The sequence below is a fragment of the Acipenser ruthenus genome, chromosome 24 (assembly GCF_902713425.1).
Source record: "Acipenser ruthenus chromosome 24, fAciRut3.2 maternal haplotype, whole genome shotgun sequence".
Lineage (NCBI taxonomy): Eukaryota > Metazoa > Chordata > Actinopteri > Acipenseriformes > Acipenseridae > Acipenser > Acipenser ruthenus.
In genome coordinates, this window is record NC_081212.1 from 4,595,546 (window position 1) to 4,615,875 (window position 20,330).

Consider the following 20,330-nt stretch of genomic DNA (forward strand, 5'->3'; position numbering starts at 1 on the left):
TGTTGGATTTAATGTCGTCTTCACAGTGTAGAAAGTCAACAATGTAATTGTTCATGACATCTTACACAAAATGATGAAATGTTTTAAAATCAATTAAACATAGGTTTACAGCATTCGTTTTAAAGCATTTACCACCACTAAAATAAATGTTTCTGGAAGAGTTGCACAGGACAGCTGTGTGAAAAGGCAGCCAACCCAGACTTTGCTTATAATAAGCCATTTTTACGATCTGCTTTTGGGGAATTACCTTAGTAGCTGACGTATGCTCAATAGCAACTATCAAGGTCTACAGCTTTGATTCTTACCTTCTAACACAATCAAATCCCAGACATCAATGCACTCTAATCAGAGTGCTTTTGTTACACACTAACTGCCCTAAACGATATTTTCTTATGACCAGAATATGGAAACGGATACAGCAAATGCAAATCCATGTGTCACAGTATGTAGAATTCAATATTCAGGGTGGTCTGTATATAGCTTTGAAAGAAATTTAAATAGCTATCTTCATAAGAGAAAAAAGGGGTATTGCAATTACTGCGAATTGCCTTTTAACTCGGCTATGATTAAAATTACAGCATGCCATACCCTTTAAAATTTAGTTACATTTTTTTTAATAATCATTTTGACTGCTAGTTTGCTTCCCACACACAGCACATTATTTACAGTACCCTGCAGTGGTTCAGTGCATCAAATTATGGAAATACAGCAGTTCCATTACAGGGATAGATGCAACGCTACTTAGCACTGAAAGAAATAACAGTATCATATGTTGGCATTCAATAGTTTAATTAAAAAAAAATATATATATATATATATATTTTAAAGATTTATATTGCTAAACAACAGACCTGCAAGTAATTTGTTTACCATCAAGATTCAGGGATAATACTACAGTAGGTCCATAATTTAAAACATACCACAACATTCCAATAATACATTTTACTTTGCAATATAATTATAGGCAGGGTCTGAGATGAAATGGCTACTCTGAACTAGCAAAGCCCACAGTCACAACCCATAGTTCAAAAGTCATGACAATCCACCAATGCAAGCATGCATTATTACTGATCGTGATTAAACATGCTAAAAATGCACAATACTGTCAAAAGTAGTTATTTAACTGAAAGGCATGCAAGCATTTTTATGTTAGTCTCACTGACTAGTGCCTCAAAAATGTCTCACAAGGCAGTGGAACATAATAAATGCTTTCAGTGTTGCTGCTGCATGGCCCGTTTATCTGTTTTGTAGACAGGTTGTCAATAAAAACAATTACAACTGAAAAGTCTTACAGGTTTTGTACCCATGAAATGCTGTGCAGAATATGTGCGATCTGCGATTTTAATATAAATATTCCACGGAACAGACTTCTAAAACAAAATTAATTTTCTATGCGACACCTTTTAAACAGTCCATTACAAAGCTGCACATGTCAGAAGTCTACAGGGGACTGCTGTGTTAACCCCTAACATAATTTGTGTGCCCTCCCCGAGTCTGGACTGCTTTCTGCACACTGGAATGCATAGACCACACATATGCTTGCCACAGATCCACACCCAGCCCAGCCTCTTCCACAGCGATGCTTTCTCAAACGTTGCTTGGCTGATCGTCTTCTTTTTCTCTTCATATTTTGCCTCTTTCCAGATTTGCTTGCTGTGCTATGAAAAAAGAAGACCTGGCACCTTGAATCTTTTTTCAAAGGCAGAAAAATATATAGTGTCTTCAGCCCCTGCTGCCACCATTTGAAATTGCACTTCAAGATTATATTCATGAAACCATTGATTGTTGATCTCACGAGAGATCTGCAGGACAGTTTGTGACACTTTTGTCATTTTATTTTAGTCTCATACAGTAAGTCTGTAAAATTTTAATGAAAGAAAGAATCTGCTTGTCTGCATAAAAATATAATATGCAACCATGCACAACCCTCTGACTCCAAAGCTAGTATTACACCAGGACCAACTATAGCAAATATGTCAGACTAACACATTATATTCCCGTCCCTATATTACAGTACACATCGTAATGCTCAAAGGCAAAACTCCCTTCTTGATCTTAATCAGCTCACACCTTCTGTCCAGAGTTAGACATCCAGCTTCTCACACCATATGTAATGGATTATCTGCCACAACCTTGCGTAGGCCACCTCAGCATTTGAAAAAACCCTCCTTTTTCATATCAATACAATTTGTAGAAATAACCATAGTATCTGCTTGTTAAACTACAATGAAGCTAGAGTTGTCCATTGTGAACAGATGAACGATATGACGGAGAACAATGGATAATTGTTATCTAACATTGTCTATATGCACACATTATACACCTTGTATAAAACTTTCTTTTTTTTTTTTTTTTTTTTTTTTACAAATGTAATATGTAGGAAGACATTTCGAAAAAATGAATGAAAAAAAATCTAATTAAACCACCATGTTATGCATAACTGTTTGTGATTTTCTAGTTCATATCAAGCTGAAAAGTACATTTTCCACTAAAGCACTGAATAAGTACTACTGCTTGCGGTTTTAATTCTGTAATTTTAAAGACAAAACAAAAAGATGAGGGATGGCCGCAAATGGAAACATCTTTTTTTTTAAGCATTATAAAGAGATAAATATGACCTGCAGCATTCGAAACGGTGCCAGCTCCCAAGCACGGAAAGGTTTCAGCTGACATAATATGTAAAGAGCGCCGCTCTAACCCGCAAACGATGATGCAGGTTTCAGTAAAAATGATCTTGTTGAAGCTCCCATGCCCGTAGACTCCGCTGCAGGCATGGTGCTCTCTGACAGTGTGGTTAGAAGAGCAGACCCTGTTGTTACAGCACCCAGATGTTCATGTGCCTACGGCTGCACGGCTCAGCCTGTTTCCAATTTTCCACTCAACCGCCAGAATAAAAAAGCCAGCCTTCATGCAAACGTACCCTTCACTTCCTCCTAACTGCTTTCAGTGGTTACTTTAATCTTTTAAACTTGTGGGTCTAATGCTGTGTTTACCATCAAATGTACTTACATAATCAAATTAAGAGAAGGACTTTTCTCTGACATTCTTTACATTATTGTAGAACGGTTAACATGTCTGAAGCTACTTTGGAAAATGTGTTGTATCTAAGAAGCCAAGGCAAAACTGTGTCAAATCAGAGCTTAATGTGCTTTGAAGATGTATTCAAAGCAAGCTTGAGTTTGATTTTTTTTTCTAAATCTATTTCATACAAACAACACACACACACACACAGAAAACAGTACATTTTGGGCTTAAAAAAATGTTTTACAATCCATAGTACTGGCAGCTTACAGCAAATAAAAATAAAACAAACCATTATAAAAACGAGGCAAACATTTTTTTACAATGAAGCAGACTTTGTATAATACAAGGGAACTTCTGAGCAGAGTTCACACTTGAAAAGTAGCAGCATAATATAACAGTAAAACGTTTTTTTATGGAAGTATATTAACTTAGCTAATGTATAGTGTACTCTAACTATTCACTGTACTTCGAATACAGAGACTGCATGTAAGTTACTTAAGACATGTCAGTATCCTTTACCATGTGACATTCTATACAGCATCAGTCCTTGACAGATACAGTAAAGGTTTGGTCAAAGGTTGATAATGCGGGTCATTTACCATCCTTGACACCCAGTACCTCTGTCTTCACTAACCGCATCCCCAGATACACTGCTGGGAGCTATGCGTGGCCTTCGAACCATTACAGACTCAAGAAAGCCTAAATGTGGTAACAGTGCCAGGTACAATACAGCATGGAAGCAATTGTCTTCAACAAAAGCAGGGACCAAGGGAAGCCTCCTCCTCCCCAATCTCAAAAGGTGGCAAATATGAAACCCAACAATCCCAGTCTGCAAGTGATTTTTCAATAACAACTGGACCAAAAGAAAAGAGGAAAAAAAAGCTTGCTTATAAGATTGTCAGCGATCAGGTTTGCCAATATTTAAATGCTCTGGGTTTAATTCCTAAACAAATGATACGCAGAGGGTTCGCACGCACACGGCCAGCCCACAACACAGACCTCTTTCTCTGGCCCAGCTGTTCTATCTTTAGCAAGAGACGGATCAAATAAAAGCAAGCGAAAGATAAAGCCGTCATAATTACTAGCAGATGAGGGCAAACAACGGTAAAGACAGGAAATAAAGGGAAACTGGCCCTATTGTGAATATAAATGAGAAAAATAGGCTCTTGCGTGTCCAGTTCAGTCCTGAAACGCAGTTGGGAATGGAACTCACAAATCATTCCCAGCAGTGGAATTTCACATGGAGGTGCCACAACTTCCAGCCAAACCAAGACATTTCATACAGCTATGGACACAAGTTTTGCATCACTTAGAATTTTAGGATTGAGACAATTAAAAAAAAAAACTATACAAACATAATTCTGATATTGTATTTAACATCATGTAATCAAAGAAACTGCAAAATGATATCCCATGTGTCTACCGGAAGCCATAATAGTAGTATTTCATGTTAGATTTCGAAATGTCACATTTTTTTATTTCTGTCAGTTTACGGATTACCGGTATATGGAAAACTGCAAATGTTCTGTAATTCCATATGTTAACATTATTCAGAAGGTTTCATTCGACTTTATGAAGCAAAATTAGTTCATCCTATAGGGTGATGCAAAGCCAGCTAAGGTGACCACATGGCTCCGTTTGACAGTTTCGAATAGTTCAGGCTTCTCAACTCACATCCCAATGCATTCTGGTAAGCGTAGTCTTGCTTCTCAAAGGTAAGAATGGTACCCGAGACAGGTAAAACGTACCAGAATGCACTGAGTTGCGAGCTGAAAAGCCTGAACTGTCCAGCTGAACAGAGCCATATTTGCACCTTAACCATAGCTGTATATGAAAACACAATTTTGAAGAAATGCCACACATGTGGTGTGACAGGATGGTCAAGTGGTGACATCACAGACCAGGAAGTAAACACACACAGGCAAGGAACTACACGTCAGTCGCAAATGCGCTCTTTCTTTAAAAATAAAAGGTTTAAACAAAACAAAAAGACTTCTTCAAAACAAAACGGCACGGTGGAGAAAATAAACAGACACAAAATAGTGCACACACTAAATAAAACAAGAATCGTGCTGGTTTCAAGCCAGCACGAGTAGCAATTGTTATTTTTATAATCGTACTTCTTACATTCCTCCTCTCCGCTGATCCTCTCTTTATATACGTGACTATCTCCAAATTGGTAACCACTTAATTCATATGGAGACGGCAATATTATGCATGCGTTTAGCTGGATGGGTGATTTTAACCCCATCCATGCTCTAAAACAATAATAACAAAACCATTGTGTTTTTAAACACCAAACAACACATTTAATTATAATACTACCCCATCACATGTGGCTATAGCGGTGGTCTGTTTTGTTTGCTTGTTTAGTAGCCCAGATGATAAAAAGATTCTTATTGATCGACACATCAATTCTAAATTTAAAAGATCAGCGCAAGCCGTGTTTACAGGCACTTTAAAACGTGGGGTTTCATCACTCATTAATACAGGTCTTTAACACAGGTTTGACCAGTAATGGATTATTGATTATGACTCACCTGCAATTCCAGCAACTAGAGCGAAAGCAAAATCCGTTCCTCATAGGAAGCTATGGATTTCAATTACTGTGTATATGTGTATATAAACTTTTCAGGACTATAATGAAAATTGAAACTTTGAATTCAATACTAGCATCCAAGGTAAGATTTACTGTGTTGATCTCTGAATATAAACATATCGAAGTCATGAAAATGTAAGTGTGGGTTACAATATCAAATCAAGAGGTCAGAGATTCTACTTCACATCCCCAAGCTGCGCATTTCACCTCAAATTCTTTCCACCATCTGCTATGGTCAAAGAGACGCATCCACTCCTGATTGTATTAGGTGTGTGTGTGGGAGGCCGGCCATTTCAATTTATTTACACAAATAACATCCACCAGCTGAGAGCGCGTAAATCTCTGATTCTTGACTTTTTGAAAGAGACCTTAATGTGGGTTGGAGGAGGCAAGTTATGCTATGTACTGTATGCCTGGAACGTTCTCCTCTAATAAATGAACTAAACAGCACTGCTGTTCTGACCCTAGAAAGAATAAATAAGGAAATGAATTTATTACTATAGCCTTTGCGTGAATCATGGCTTGCGATATCCTTTTGACGGGTTCCTTTGTTGCTATATTAAAGTACTAGATGAATTAATCAATATGGTCTCTTAAAGTAGGACAGTATCCATACAGTAGCCTACAGCAGGTACTGTTTGAAAGCTGGGCTGTAAAGGGAATGATATGAATACCATCTATGTTTGGGAGGCCCAAGAATCTAGACTTGACAGCTCCTACTCAAGGTTTTAGTCAGAATCTGAGGATGCCAGGGAATAATACAAGACCAAATGCCAGTGTCATCCGCATATTTGTGACAGCCCACAAGCCGAAAGAGCGTAGTTAACAGGATGTTGCCATTTGCTCTGTAAACGACTCAAGTCATCTCAGCCAAGACAACATGCACCATATGCCTGCATGAGTCAAGGCTATTAATCTGGTGACTCAAATTAAAGTTGTAATGGGATGTCCATAAAAAACTAGCTTAACCACTGCAGAACAGTAGTAGGGTAGCCTTTGATTGGGTGTCTAGCTGCAGTGTGCAGTATTTTTACCATTATTCATGGGTCTGCACCTGCGTACCTCAATAAGTTGGTCTACTGGTATGGTTAAAGAGCAATGGACACTCGTTTTCTGGCTGTGTCATCTGCTTGACTGAAGAGCATGAGTAGTGTTGGGCCTTTCTTCCCTTCCAATGGATAAGCTTGCTAGATTTCTGCTTGGTCTGGTCTGTTCATTCTGGTCTTACTGGAAGTTCAGTGTTTTGATTATGACTGTACTGTATTTATTCTGCGCTACTGTTGTACTGTTCACCAGATGGCTGCCTTAATTGTACAAAATGTTGAGGTGCTCCGTGCACAGAAGATGCTCTAGAAATTAAAATGGTATTGTATTGCAAGTGTGGTTTTATAGACCAAGCCTGTGCACCCATATAGGAATGTATGACAGCAGCCTGTAATAAAAAAAAACATGCATGCAAACACACCTTAAATATTTGAAAACCTATACCAGAGCAATTCGAAAAATACGGAGGAATGCAAAAATACATACTACCCAAAAGACAATTATAAAATGCTTTAATACTTCAAAGTCAAAACTTGACAGCAGTATACTGCAGATACAATGTGGTGCGGTGCAAAGTTGTGAAAAGTTCAATTATTTCCAGAGCCTAGCACAGATACAGCATTTATTATCTTAGCGATCTGTTTTATTTTGCTAGCACTGGAGTCCAAACATTTTGGAATAGCAAGAAAACATATGGCGAGGGTGCTGGGATACAAGGATGAGCATGTCATCTTAAATTTGCAAAGCTGAAGAGAGCAGCTTTGATGATCAGAGTAGCACCACCAGGAAAGGCAGGCAGATGCCTCACCACTACACTGCACGTACATCCAATAGCGTCTGTTAAAAGAGATGAACAGACATAAAATACAACCAACAAGCCAAGCCAACAAACGGATTTACATTCCCAGTGCAGATAGAAAGAATGGCATATTCCTCATTTCCTTAGAGTCACATCCCATGAGGTATACTGTACATACAATACTGCAATAAATAGTGTAAAAAAATAGAATGCAGTAGATATATTGTACCTACATTTGTAGCTTGACCCATGAAAAAGAAATATGACATCACAGAGCCATGTTTCATTGTGCTTATGTCAGACCAGTGAACTGTTCTGTTTCCTTTCAATCATCTGTTGTCATTGTGACAAAGGGTATTGTACTAAACGTATGATTAACACTTGCATGATGGGCCACTAGTATGGGTTCATAAATATTTTATATACAGTATAAGCAACTTATATAGGTTTTCCCATGGGATGCCTCACTTTGGTTTCTTAGCAGCCAACGTTGCAATGTAATGTCTCTCCTGAATAGGAAGCTTTTAATGTATTTGTTTACAAAGTGTTCTTTCTGATCTTAACCTGTCTCTAACATTATTGGTTATTGTTTCTTGATCTTTCGAGGCTCCATGCACAGCATCACTACTGAAAAACATTTCTGTGTCTGAACTGACCTGTCAAAGTATGTCATGAACATTCCAACATTCTTTAGCAAGCCCAGTCTTTCGTCACGCAACGAGCCTGTATTAAGTAACCTCACTGCCTGGGTGCTGTGAAAACTGGCCCTTGCTGCATTGGCCTGTGCCTTCTCTGCACACACAGTTAGACTGAAACACTGCTCTCTGCAGGGATTGCACAGGTAGGAAGCTCAAGAGGACTCTGGGGTAGGTTTCCAGTCTCATCGTGATACTGTAAGATACAAGCAGGTAACCTCAGCTGAAAAGAGCGTGAGGTCAAATGAGGATTCTGTCACAGGGCTCAATGCTCAGTGATCTAGATACCACCACTGGAGAATTAAAAAGGTGCAGGCTAAGGCTTTGGAAATCAACATCTAACAGCACACTGAAATCTCTTTAAAGTATTTATGTCTATACAAAATGTTAAACAACAGACAGGGTCGTGTTTCAGTTATTTAAAAGAACACTGGTGCAATATTGTCTATTAAGGAATATATTTCAGGTCACAGTTCCTCTTGTATCTAGACACATATATATGTAATTAGCTTATTAAGAAGTCGAGGTGTTTTGTACATTTTATATTTAACATATAAGAAGGTTGAAAATATAATTGCTTGTGTTTTGTAAAATGTGTAAAACCTTTGTTTTTGTTTTCCTGTTTTGTTCTGTGAACTATGTTACACTGTACCCTGCAGGTAGTAGCTGTTTAATCCTGCGTTTCAAAACGGCCATCAAAACGGCTTTAAATGAATATGAGAGATGACTGCTGAAGTTCCACGATATGAAATGTAAGAACACTACAGCAGAGCGCTTAATAGCACCAGACGTGAGCATTAACAGAACAATTATCGCAATTCATTGATTTTCACACTTCAATATGTTGGAGAAAATGAGCACCGAACAAGAGTAGAGGACACATTAAATGAAAGTGAATACAACAGGTATCATTAAGAGCATCTCATTCATGCATAACTGAAGCCATCATCCTCATCAGGAGCCCAACAATGAAATGGAACATTGTTACATGAGCAAGCTTCCATTTCCTTGTAATTGTGTCACTGAGTGTACATTTCAACATCATCATTATTCATTTGCTGGTCGTAAATGTTTCTCTGTTTTATAGACGCTAGCCAACAGAGAAACGCATGGGAGTGAAATGAATAAACTCAACACTGGGCTTGAACGGATAGTGGTCTTTGGAAGGGACATGGTTGTGATTAGAACCTTTAACCCTAAGCTTGTAAGGTGTATTTTTTTCCCCCCATTAATGTATTGATATTGTAATGTTCCGTAAATTTAAAGTATTACCAAATATCTGTATTTCAGAATGTTTAATGGTATCTGAATATGTGTGTCTTTTATTATCATTTAATTCATGCTTAATGTCTATTTCATCACCTTATTGTGTTAAGATTCCATGCTGTGAAAATATGCTTAAACCTGCACTGCTTCTTATTTACTTAGTTTGGTTTGAACCATTCTCAATTCAAGACTGCAGAGGGAGCCAAAACACTAGTTTAACTAAAAAGCAATCACGGATACACGTGTCCATTATTATTCAAGCCATTTTACTGTTTAATAAAAACACAATGTAATCTTAAAAAAGAAACATCAACAAAAACGAGTAAATAAACACATATTTAAAAAGGACTAATGACAGTTCTGATGCCAGTGAGCACCTGTCTCTCATCTTCCTAATGCAGTGTTGTTTTCTTTTTATATTTTCTAGCGTACTCCAAAAAACTCATTGGCAGCTTTGAAAAAACATATTAAAACTGGGCCAAGGCACAGAAGCGGAGACAATACTATTCTCAGTGCAGCTACATTATTAATAATAATAATAATAATAATAATAATAATAATAATAATAATAATAATAATAATAATAATGCTGCACAGGCCAGGAAATCCTTGCAACAATTTGAAAGCATAACACTGTTCAACATTTATAATCTATTTATCAAATCTATTTTATACAAACGTTTATTGCTATCATTAAATGCAGATTCCAGTGTCATGATTTTCATTAGGCACAGTATTAATATGATGAATTTTTTTTCTTCTTGCCAACTTAGATAAAACAGATTGGGAGCGTGATAGCACATTGGGCAGCAGATGCAGTATTTCCGACAGTGAGAAGACTACCTCGTGGCACTGTAAGGACAGATGCACACTCCCCCTCGGTGATGTTCGTCATGTCTCGAGGACTTTGCATAAACTGTCATGTGTCATGCCCTTAGCCACCATCCTACCCACAAGGATACTCTCATACCTCCGGGCCTTAGTGATACTGGAGGAAGACGACATAACAAGGTACTGTATTTGCAACGGTTTTATTTAAACAGTGCATGTCTCTTGCAACAGTGCCTGCCACACCAAATGTGAATCCTGTTTTATTTAGGCTGGGTTCACTAGGTAAAATTATTATTTTGGTAGAAGCATTCATTAGCATGTTGTTTAGTCTTATAAATAAATTCTTATGAAATAGAAAATAATGCTATGTATATAAAACAAAAGGCATTAATTTAACATTATTAAAAGCATATTTAGGAAAGCCTTTACATGTCAAAAGAATCCTTTGATTACTACCACCCCCAAGTAGAAATGTGTTTGTGTTTATGCTTTTAATACTGTACAAAAACAATGCAATTAGTGTTGAGCAAAGGCATTCACAACAAGGCTCACCATGCATGTTATGAAACTCAAATATTGTTTGTATTTCCAATGTGACAGAAGGAAATCTTCCAAAATGTTAGATTTAAAGTAAGAAAACAGTAAGAAAAGGTCACACAAGGAAACAGACTTGACGAACGTTGTTGTAATTTATACTGCAGTCCTGCGCTAGTACAGACACCATTATGCCGTACATTCGGATATGCCGGACACAACATACGTCCCCCAATAATATCCAATTAAGTGTGACGCTGGGTCACTGTGAATTGCATGATCTAAAGAGACACACTGAAAAAAAAATGGCTGTTGTACAGAAACCAGAGGCAGGATGAAAATAAACACAACAGATACGAAGTAGCCTACTGAATCGATAAAATGAATCACATGGTTAAAAAAGAGGACATATGAACACTCATACTCTACAGAGTGTAAACTAACTGCTATTGTTCTGTTGGAAAAGGGAGAGAAGCTTTCAGAAATACTGATGGACTCCAGTAGTTCGAGACGCAAGATGTAGGCTACAGTAATTTAAATTGTGAATTTGAAGTCGAATTGCTTTTGTAAAAAAAAAGTCTGATTCATACCAGCAGAAAACAAAAGTAGCAGTCACGCGTACACTGTAAACTGTGTGCAGTATATGTAAGGTACTGTACAGTATTATAACGTGGCAATGCAGCACCGTGACCTAGCTTGTGTCCATTGTGTACTAAGTAAAAAAAGAAATAAATAAAATCACTGAGTTTACATTTTAAATAATCTATTACTGTGCAATGCAGCAGCATGTTTTATTTTGTATTACCAGACCCTACAGGCTAAAGTAAAAAGAAAATGTACCAGGTATTTTTTTTTTATTATTTTACTGCTGTACTGTATACTGTAGAGGCTTGCTGTACAAATTTATATTTTATCAGTGTTTATATGCACAGAGAAGACATTAATGTTATTTCAGTGCAACGATTTACACATTTAAAATAAACTGAGCACTATAAATGTATGGCTGTGCAGATTATTCCAGACAACCTGTCTGTCTCCCAACATGTCCGGTTTATTGAAGGAATACTGTACTGTATTACATAATTCTATTTGCCAGAGGAACTGTAAGTTACTTTAAATTGTGTGAAGCCCTATCGTGGAGGTTGACTCTAAAGCATGCAAGATGTCATTATGTTCAATATATGCATTAGAACAATAATTGCATTTACTGTAAAAACCATAGTCTGTGTCAACTATCAGTGCATCCATTTTTGGTCTGTTAATTGACAGGTAAATGGGTGAAACCGGAACTGTTCACGTTAAAGAACAGACACGGCAATCTCAAGCTCTAAAACTCAATCAAACCAATACACTTTCCTATCCCACCCCCCCCCCCCCCCCATCTCCTACAATTCTTTTGCAATAGCACAATAAATTGCCTGCAGCCTCTGTGTTTTTTTATATTTCTTGTTTGATTTTCTTTCATGCTTCTTCCCATGCTTTGCTTTGGTTCAGTGCGTATGCTGTAGAATAACTCTGGGGTTAGGTAATCAATACTACATTAAAGTTGCTTGCTTGGATGCCCTCAATATTTGTACAATAGCGCACTGTAAGTGTTTAAAAACATGTTGTTTAAGGTCAAATCTTATTAACTGTCAGGGGCAACCACATTGCTATAAATAAGGTGAAAAACAGCAACGAAATATGGATTTTTTTCTGTGTAATTTAAGCTATGCCCAAATTCACATTAAACCTTAAGCCTATGGTTACATTTCTAATAATGATACCAAGCCCCTGCCTTATATAGTGGCTGCAACAATGGAGATAAGCAATTACGTTTCCTATCTGCAGTTTTCAGGGTTATTTTAACGATGGCAATATGGATATTAATATAATTAAAATACACACAGTGAAGGTACGAGCAGAAATGTTTTTCTATGCAACTTCGTTTCTTGTACTTCTTTTTTACCTTCCCTCATCCTTCACGACTGGAACACTGATCCATAGTTGGGGGCGCATGGTTAAACTTCTTTCTGCATATTATTATTGATCATGCAGCTGCTTTATGGTGAAGTGGCTGCCCTGAATTGTATGTATGAGGGATGTGAAGAACTATGATAAATGTATCTCAATAAGCAACGTACTGTTACCACAGTTTTAGAAATAGAATCTGTACCCTGTGCATTTTGCACATGACTGTATAGCACAAACCTTATAAAACAAAACACCATTGTATATTATAACCTGAATATAATGCACACATGTAAGATGAAACCCATATATTAAACTCAAAAGGACAAGTGTCTGGAAGATGGGAATTTTGATCGAAAAGTGACAGGCCAAAAAATAAATATTTACTTTCAGCGTTGTTTCATCTTTTACCATGTGTATTAAGTCCTATATAGTTTTTTTTTTAATGTGAGCGACAAACAAGATCATCTTTTAATATTTATAATATAAAAGGTGGAGCTTACATTATTATTATTTATTTCTTAGCAGACGCCCTTATCCAGGGCGACTTACAATTGTTACAACATATCACATTATACATTATTTCACATTATTTTTACATACAATTACCCATTTATACAGTTGGGTTTTTACTGGAGCAATCTAGGTAAAGTACCTTGCTCAAGGGTATAACAGCAGTGTCCCCCACTGGGGATTGAACCCACAACCCTCCGGTCAAGAGTCCAGAGCCCTAACCACTACTCCACACTGCTGCTAAAACATAATGCAGAATTCCCACCTTATAGACCCCTGCCCTTCTCCTAAGACTTGTAGAAAAATGACAATACATATTTTTGAAAAAAATGATCATACTATTAGCTGTGACAGATGCGATCATTCTAAATCCAATTACTTTCAGACATTTCAAAGTCAACGCACAGATAACAAACCCTAGATTTACCCTGACTCGCTTCCATCACACTGAAAAACAAAACAAAACAAACAAAAAAAAACACTTCGCAAATAAATAGCAATCAAACAAAATTCCCCAAACGATAATCGTTAATGATTTGCCCGCTGTTTTATAATTTAATCATCTTCTGTAATAACACGATCTGCTGTCAACTGATAGAGTAACAAAGGATTACATTACAAGCAATTAGCGGAGAAATGACATCTTCTGCTGATTATTATATGGAATCTTTATCTGCACAGCAAAAATCACATCTCCAGATTCTCCGTCTAATTTCTGTTATTAATTCGACATTATAGGAGAACCAAAACTAGGACATTGAAGCACAGCCATTGTTTTTCATAAGTGAATTTTAATGAATCAATTCACATACTTAATTTCTTGTCTGTTACAGGGAGGTCACTATAATATAAAAGACTTGCAGAGACAAGTAACTGAATTGATTTAACCGGTCTGAACCCTTGCACATAATACACTAGTGCTGTAGCACTAGAGTGAGAGAGTGGACAGTGGAGTTTGTCTTAATTTATTGTGTATGTAACGGTGTTACTCTGTTTGGCTACGGTGTGAGTGAAATTCAAGATAGATGGTGGTCTATGTATGTACACATTGCGTGCTACTCTGGGTTTATGTATTCTGACACCTGTTAGTGAGTTTAGCTCTATAGCCTGGCTCTCCTGTACAGTGGTTAGGACACTTGCTGGGGAAGTGCATGGTTGTGACCAGCCTCCACCACTGCTAAATATGCATGTGCATAATTATGTCCTGAAATTCTAAAAAAAAAAAAAAATAATAATAATTGCCAGCTTTACGTAAACGGTTACGTGTATTAAGGTTAGCGTCCGGAAAGTTTGTATTTCTGCAGGAAATGTTATCTTTCTTCAATTCAGAAATACAAAAACAAAACATTAACTTTGCGGCCCATTGTCGGACCTGGTCCGACATTGCAATTATTCCTATCAGGTCCATTGTCGGACCCTGTCCAACATCATTACAGAAACGCAAAAAACGGGTTTTAGTCTTGTTTCTCCGGAAAAAGTCGAGAAAACCATTCAATGGCCGAGTGTGAACGACAGGAGCCGAGTCGGAAAAAAAAAAAAAAAAAAAAGGCATATCTCATGAATAGTCATACATGGCCCTGGTATCAGATAATGGGGCGGTCGTAAGTAAACAAGCTGGCTGCCTGTGAATCAGCGCACAGAGAACATGGACATTTGCAGAGCTTTTTTGAGATGTTATAGTAATAAAATAATGACTTGGATCACATTATTGAGGAGTTTGGTGATAAAACGAGCGATCCGGAGATGATCGATCGGTATGTACGACTATTATTATTATTATTATTTATTTCTTACATAGGTGAAAGCTATAGCGAACGGGTGGGGCGGTGCTGGAGATGCCTAGTGAGTGCATTGTTGATATGCAGGGCCATTTAAACCCGTTTGACTGTGAAAAAAATACTTTTAAACAGCGTGTCTAAAATTAACTGCGCGTGTGAAAACAAATTAGACCTGGCGTGCCTGACGCGCATTTAATAAATGGACCGCAAAGAGTTAAGATTATAAGTCACTCATTAAAAAAATTAAATGATATGGTTATCCAATTCACAAATCTTTTCCTGTACAGTTCTGAAATAAATACACAGCTTTGAGGACACTAACTGGTTTGTGGCAGCTCATGCTGTCAAACTCACCTGGTCTCTCCAGTCTCTGGGCCTATGTGTCCTTATTGCTTGGATACTGTTTCAGCATACTACACTTTTAAATGTGTACATTTTAAATCTAATCATTTCCTAAATACAAACCTTAAAGGAACTCAAATCTGTATTGGTAAACTCATGTCAAGAGCAGGTCACAGAAGAGGAACACCAGTTCATTACAGTAATGTCTGCTTACAGCACTTTTAGTTCTCATTATCAGTCAAACCAACAGAACAGCTGCTGTACATTTGTGCCTTTAGAAGAAACTGTCAGTTTCAAGATAACAAGTGTATAAAGAAACACTTTTTTTTTTTTTGTACTGTGAATTGAGACTTCTGTGAATGGGAAACACACAGCTTTGCACAGAACCTTTTGAAACCATTAAGCGCTGATGGAACAAGCTATTTCTCTGTCTGCTCAGCACAGCTGTGTCAGATAAAAGCACAGGGATGAATGTGAAAGTCACACAGAACAGAAGGGAGGAGCGATTTCAATAAATCTTTACTTACATCGCTTGCATTACTGAAAATCTGCAAGAATGCCTTCATGTTTTAGACCACTTCACAATGCATTAGTCTCTGCTGTTTCATTCATTTAGAAGCATCTGGAATCTACTGGTTGTGAAAGACATGCAGAGTGAACAGCACTGCATTCAGTGATTCATTGATCAGCTGAACGTTTTTAACATCATCCAGTTTATATTAACATTTTCAGCTCAACATCTGAAAAGTTTCTTATAAAACACTTGGTACATTTATGCAGTAATGTAGCAGTTTCTCAGATTTATAACATGCATTTTCAGTACTCGCCATAGTGCACTTTTTAAGAAGTACCATTGAGACTGAATTTTTACTAATATAAAATGCGTTCCGATAACAACTGGAAAACATGTCAGCCTTCCTATTCCTCTGTATCACATTTCTTATCTTTTTACAAGTAATACAAAGCATGTACCTGTTATGGAACCATAAGCTACAGGCCACTGAACTCAGTGACAATTAGAAAGCACTCTGTCACTTACAGAAACAGAGCTAGGGCTGCAAGACTGGACTCCCCCAGGGTTTTCAACTGGTACAGGATGGACATTATGTTTGGCCCATGGATAAAAAGGCCAATATACTCGCTCTAACTTCACTACTCAGCACCAATGTCCTTTGCACTTTCTTGCAAGCTCATGTTTTATTACCTTTTCCAGGGGAGAAGGGCAGTTCAAAGTCAACCTTTTGAAAACTTTAGCTAGATAAATACATACTAATGTTGTAAAGCCACAGAGGCACACTCCTTCAAGACCTTTTTAATCAATATTTACAGCACGACAGACTCTGGTCCGTTGGCTGCATCACAGCAGGATCACGTCACCTATGCACTTTATTAAAACCCTTTACTCAACCTGAAAATCGAGCCTGCAAGGTTTTCATATTGATGGCTGCTACCCAGGTGGCCCACTAGCTGAAAGCCTCCAGTAAAATGTGCGAGTGAGCTTTAAATGCAGCTTTGACAACACAATAATGATATGAATTCATATAATATGCTTGATGACATAGATAACGGCAAGCATAGAGAGTCGTTTACAATGAAAACAAAATAGATTGATACACTGGAATGCAAGCAATTGTATATCACGATCGTGCAACTGACCTGTATGTACTGGTTCATGCCATTGGTATGTCAAAATAAGACCCCTGTGGTAACATTCTACCATTGGTTCACGTCATTATAGCTACATAGTAAGGTAAGATATTGCATTTTTTGAACTTTTCTTTTTAAAACGGCAGGGACTAGGATTCCATCTTAATTACGCAGCTGCTATCCTTGTAGTGGATTTTAGACAACATCATATGCCAAAAACATTTTCTTTAGAAGACGCTACAAGTACAGCAGCACCATAATTAAAATTGAATCCCAGGCAGATTTAAGGCTGATTGACAACCTTTAAAAGCTGGCAGAGGAGGAGAGCTAAGAGATGAGCTGCAACTGCACTGCAAGGTCAGGATTTCACTTCCCTGGTTAAACTGTAACTGGTTGCTTTCTGATCGCTGGCTGACTGACAGGTTAAGGGGAGCTGCCAGCATAAGCCGACACTTTGCTTTATACGTCTGATCTTCCTGAAGCGAAATCACAGCTCTCGACAGGAAAAGTACTTCAATGTGAAAAACTGGAAAATGACTTGCATTAACATTTGTACATCGAAGCCTTTTTCACTGTAAAAAAATGACACATCAAAAGAGACTCCCACTCCGAAAAATGTAGCGATTTGCAGTTAGATGACAGCACAGTGCTGTGAAAAGTCACAACGGCTTATAACTTAATTAAGGCAGGTTAAAGAGTGGGCAGTCAAATGTGCCTACCCGACGATGTGAAACGTTGTGATCAAAAGTTGACTACAAAATATCTGTAACAAATGTTATCTTTTATCTTTGAGGCTATTCAAGCAAAAAACAATATTCCATGAAGTTATACATTCCATAAAACCACACCGAGTAAAAAGTGAGCTATGCTTGGCTTTTACACCATGCTTCTCATGTACACATAAGAGAATGATAGGGTGTCACGAAACACTGCACTGCTTAATTTTTAACATTTATGCAAAACAGCTAAGGATTAGAACATATTGCATACATAGCGACCCCTATTTGGCAGGCACAGGACAAGGACAGACGAAGGACCAATCAAGCTTGGCAACATTTAAGCCCATTTCGAATTCGGGAGAAAGCAGGGGTATAAACATGCTTTGGCAATCTCTCCTTTCCAAATGATTTATAATGTGTAGCTTACAAAACAGGCCAATAAACAAGTGTATCTTCCAAAGCAATTTCCGCTGACAGTTTGTTTTGCTGCCAATTGAGGGGTTTGCATTCCTAGGCTGTCAACATTTTGTCATTTCAGCTGCACCCCGGCAATGTCAAAACGTGTAATAATAAAAATCGGCAAAGGGGAAAAAGTCGCATTTGTTTCTGAAAAGCAAACCCTGAGATATTTTTGCATCTCTTAAACCGCAAGGGTTGTTTTTAAAGAGATCTTGAGGAAAGTAGGTCAAGATGAGAATGAAGAATGACAAAGGGGAAAAGTCAACAGGTGGAATTAACATCTCCTCCCGGCGGCCATGTTAATCTTTGTTCTACATCATGTCACTGGATGTACATCAAGCTGCATGTACTGGAGAACACAGAGAGAAGCGGCTTTGCCTCCAGTGGCAACCTGTTCCATGCTAACTCTCTGCAAGCACAGATGGGCTGCTCTGCACGACACCACCGCCAAAACAAAACAAAACAAAAAAACAGGTTACGTTGACAGCCTGGAAGCCAATGCTATTAAAGTCCTAACTTCACCTTAGACATTTAATTTAACATTCATCAACGTGTTTGATAAAAAACGGACTTCAAAAGATCTCGCAGCTAATAAACAAAATATATATATATAAAAACTCACTTGCCAATTTCATGATTCCTTTCCATACATTTAAAGGATTTCACTCTCACTACCTCATTTAGAAAATTTACATTTGTGCCGAGCGCTCTTCTCCAAAGACAGATTGGTATTCCTCGCTGTAACAAAATTCCCTAAATAAAAATAAATTGACATTGGGTATTATGCAGATGCTGTGCGGCAATCTGCTGCGCTCAATAGCTCTAATTTCATGCTAATATTCAAGCACTTCCAGTGGCTGAGTGAAAATCTAACCATGGGGTACCTTGGCAGTGTGGAACTTGAAGCCCCAGAAGACAAGCAAAATAATGTATCTAACAGCATGGACTATTATCTGTATTTTGAATATATTCAGTATATTTAGCTGCAATCATGCAGAACGCTGTACTGTTATGATAAGGTGTGCCTTATTTAATTTAGTAACACTAAAGACTATAATCATATATGTGTAATTACTAATTTATTTTCGTATGACACGTCCCTTAGATTGGGTAGCTTTAAATTTTTCAGCACAAAAATATATACCACATACCCAGTTTAGCCCAAGTTAACTTAAACCATTACAGTACAGTATTAAAGCACCTACAAACATGTCTTGAATTGTATGAGCAGTAAATGTCCCTCATTTTCCATAGAAAGGTTCAGAAATGCTCCATGATTAGAGTGCAGTCAGTTTGAATAAAGTACAGTACTTCAAATCTTGTTGGCTTATATCTGACAAGTACAGGTTAATTTCTCGAGAACCTAAAGCATACAAGCTCAAATTGAGATTGACAGTTTTGTCATGCCGCTGTTGTTACTGTTGTGCGTTTCCTCTATTTCATATAGTTGCTAATTACATCATGGAAACCCTGAGAGAGCAACACAGCAGCCGAGCGTTTATTAACTTGATGTATATTTTTTTCTTAAGACTCTGCCTCTGCAGCCCACCCACAAGTTCATTTTCAATTAGCAGCTCCTCTATGGGACGGAATGCAAGCAGCTGTTAGAGAGCACTCAGATGTCACTGAAATACTGCAAACCCAAACTGTAAATAGCACTTTGTAAATCACTTGTCACTGTGGCTGTCAGCTCTCGCTGGGTAGGCTCAGCAAGTAACAATGAAACCCATCTGCTAAACTCCCTTCTGATTCCCCCCACCCACATCCCCAGTCTTCAGTTTTTAGATGTGCCAGACTACCTTACGATGGGTAGACAACACTACGCATCTACCCATTAGCGCTTACATTATCAGACAACTTGTAAAGCTCTAAATCGCCACAGCTTTAGACCCTTTCTTTACCCAGAGTGGTGGGGGTATGGAACGGGTTACCAAGCCACATTGTTGATGCTGAATCATCATGATCCTTTAAGACCCAACTTGACACAGTTTTGTGATCAATACTTTTAAACCACAGCGTGAGGCCCTCTGTCTATACTGTGACACACACAAACGCAGCTCCTCAGTCTTTGCTCTATAGAAAAGGGGACATTGTCTTTAAACTGACAATTCTGCAGAAGCCAGATCATTG

General features: G+C 37.8%; 1 protein-coding gene across 12 annotated transcripts in view; it reads right to left on the reverse strand.

Annotated features, from left to right (window-relative positions):
- LOC117429727 (autism susceptibility gene 2 protein-like) overlaps nt 1–20,330 on the reverse strand; it is a 287,630-nt gene that overhangs the window by 213,939 nt on the left and 53,361 nt on the right. The gene's annotated exons all lie outside the window — the stretch shown is intronic.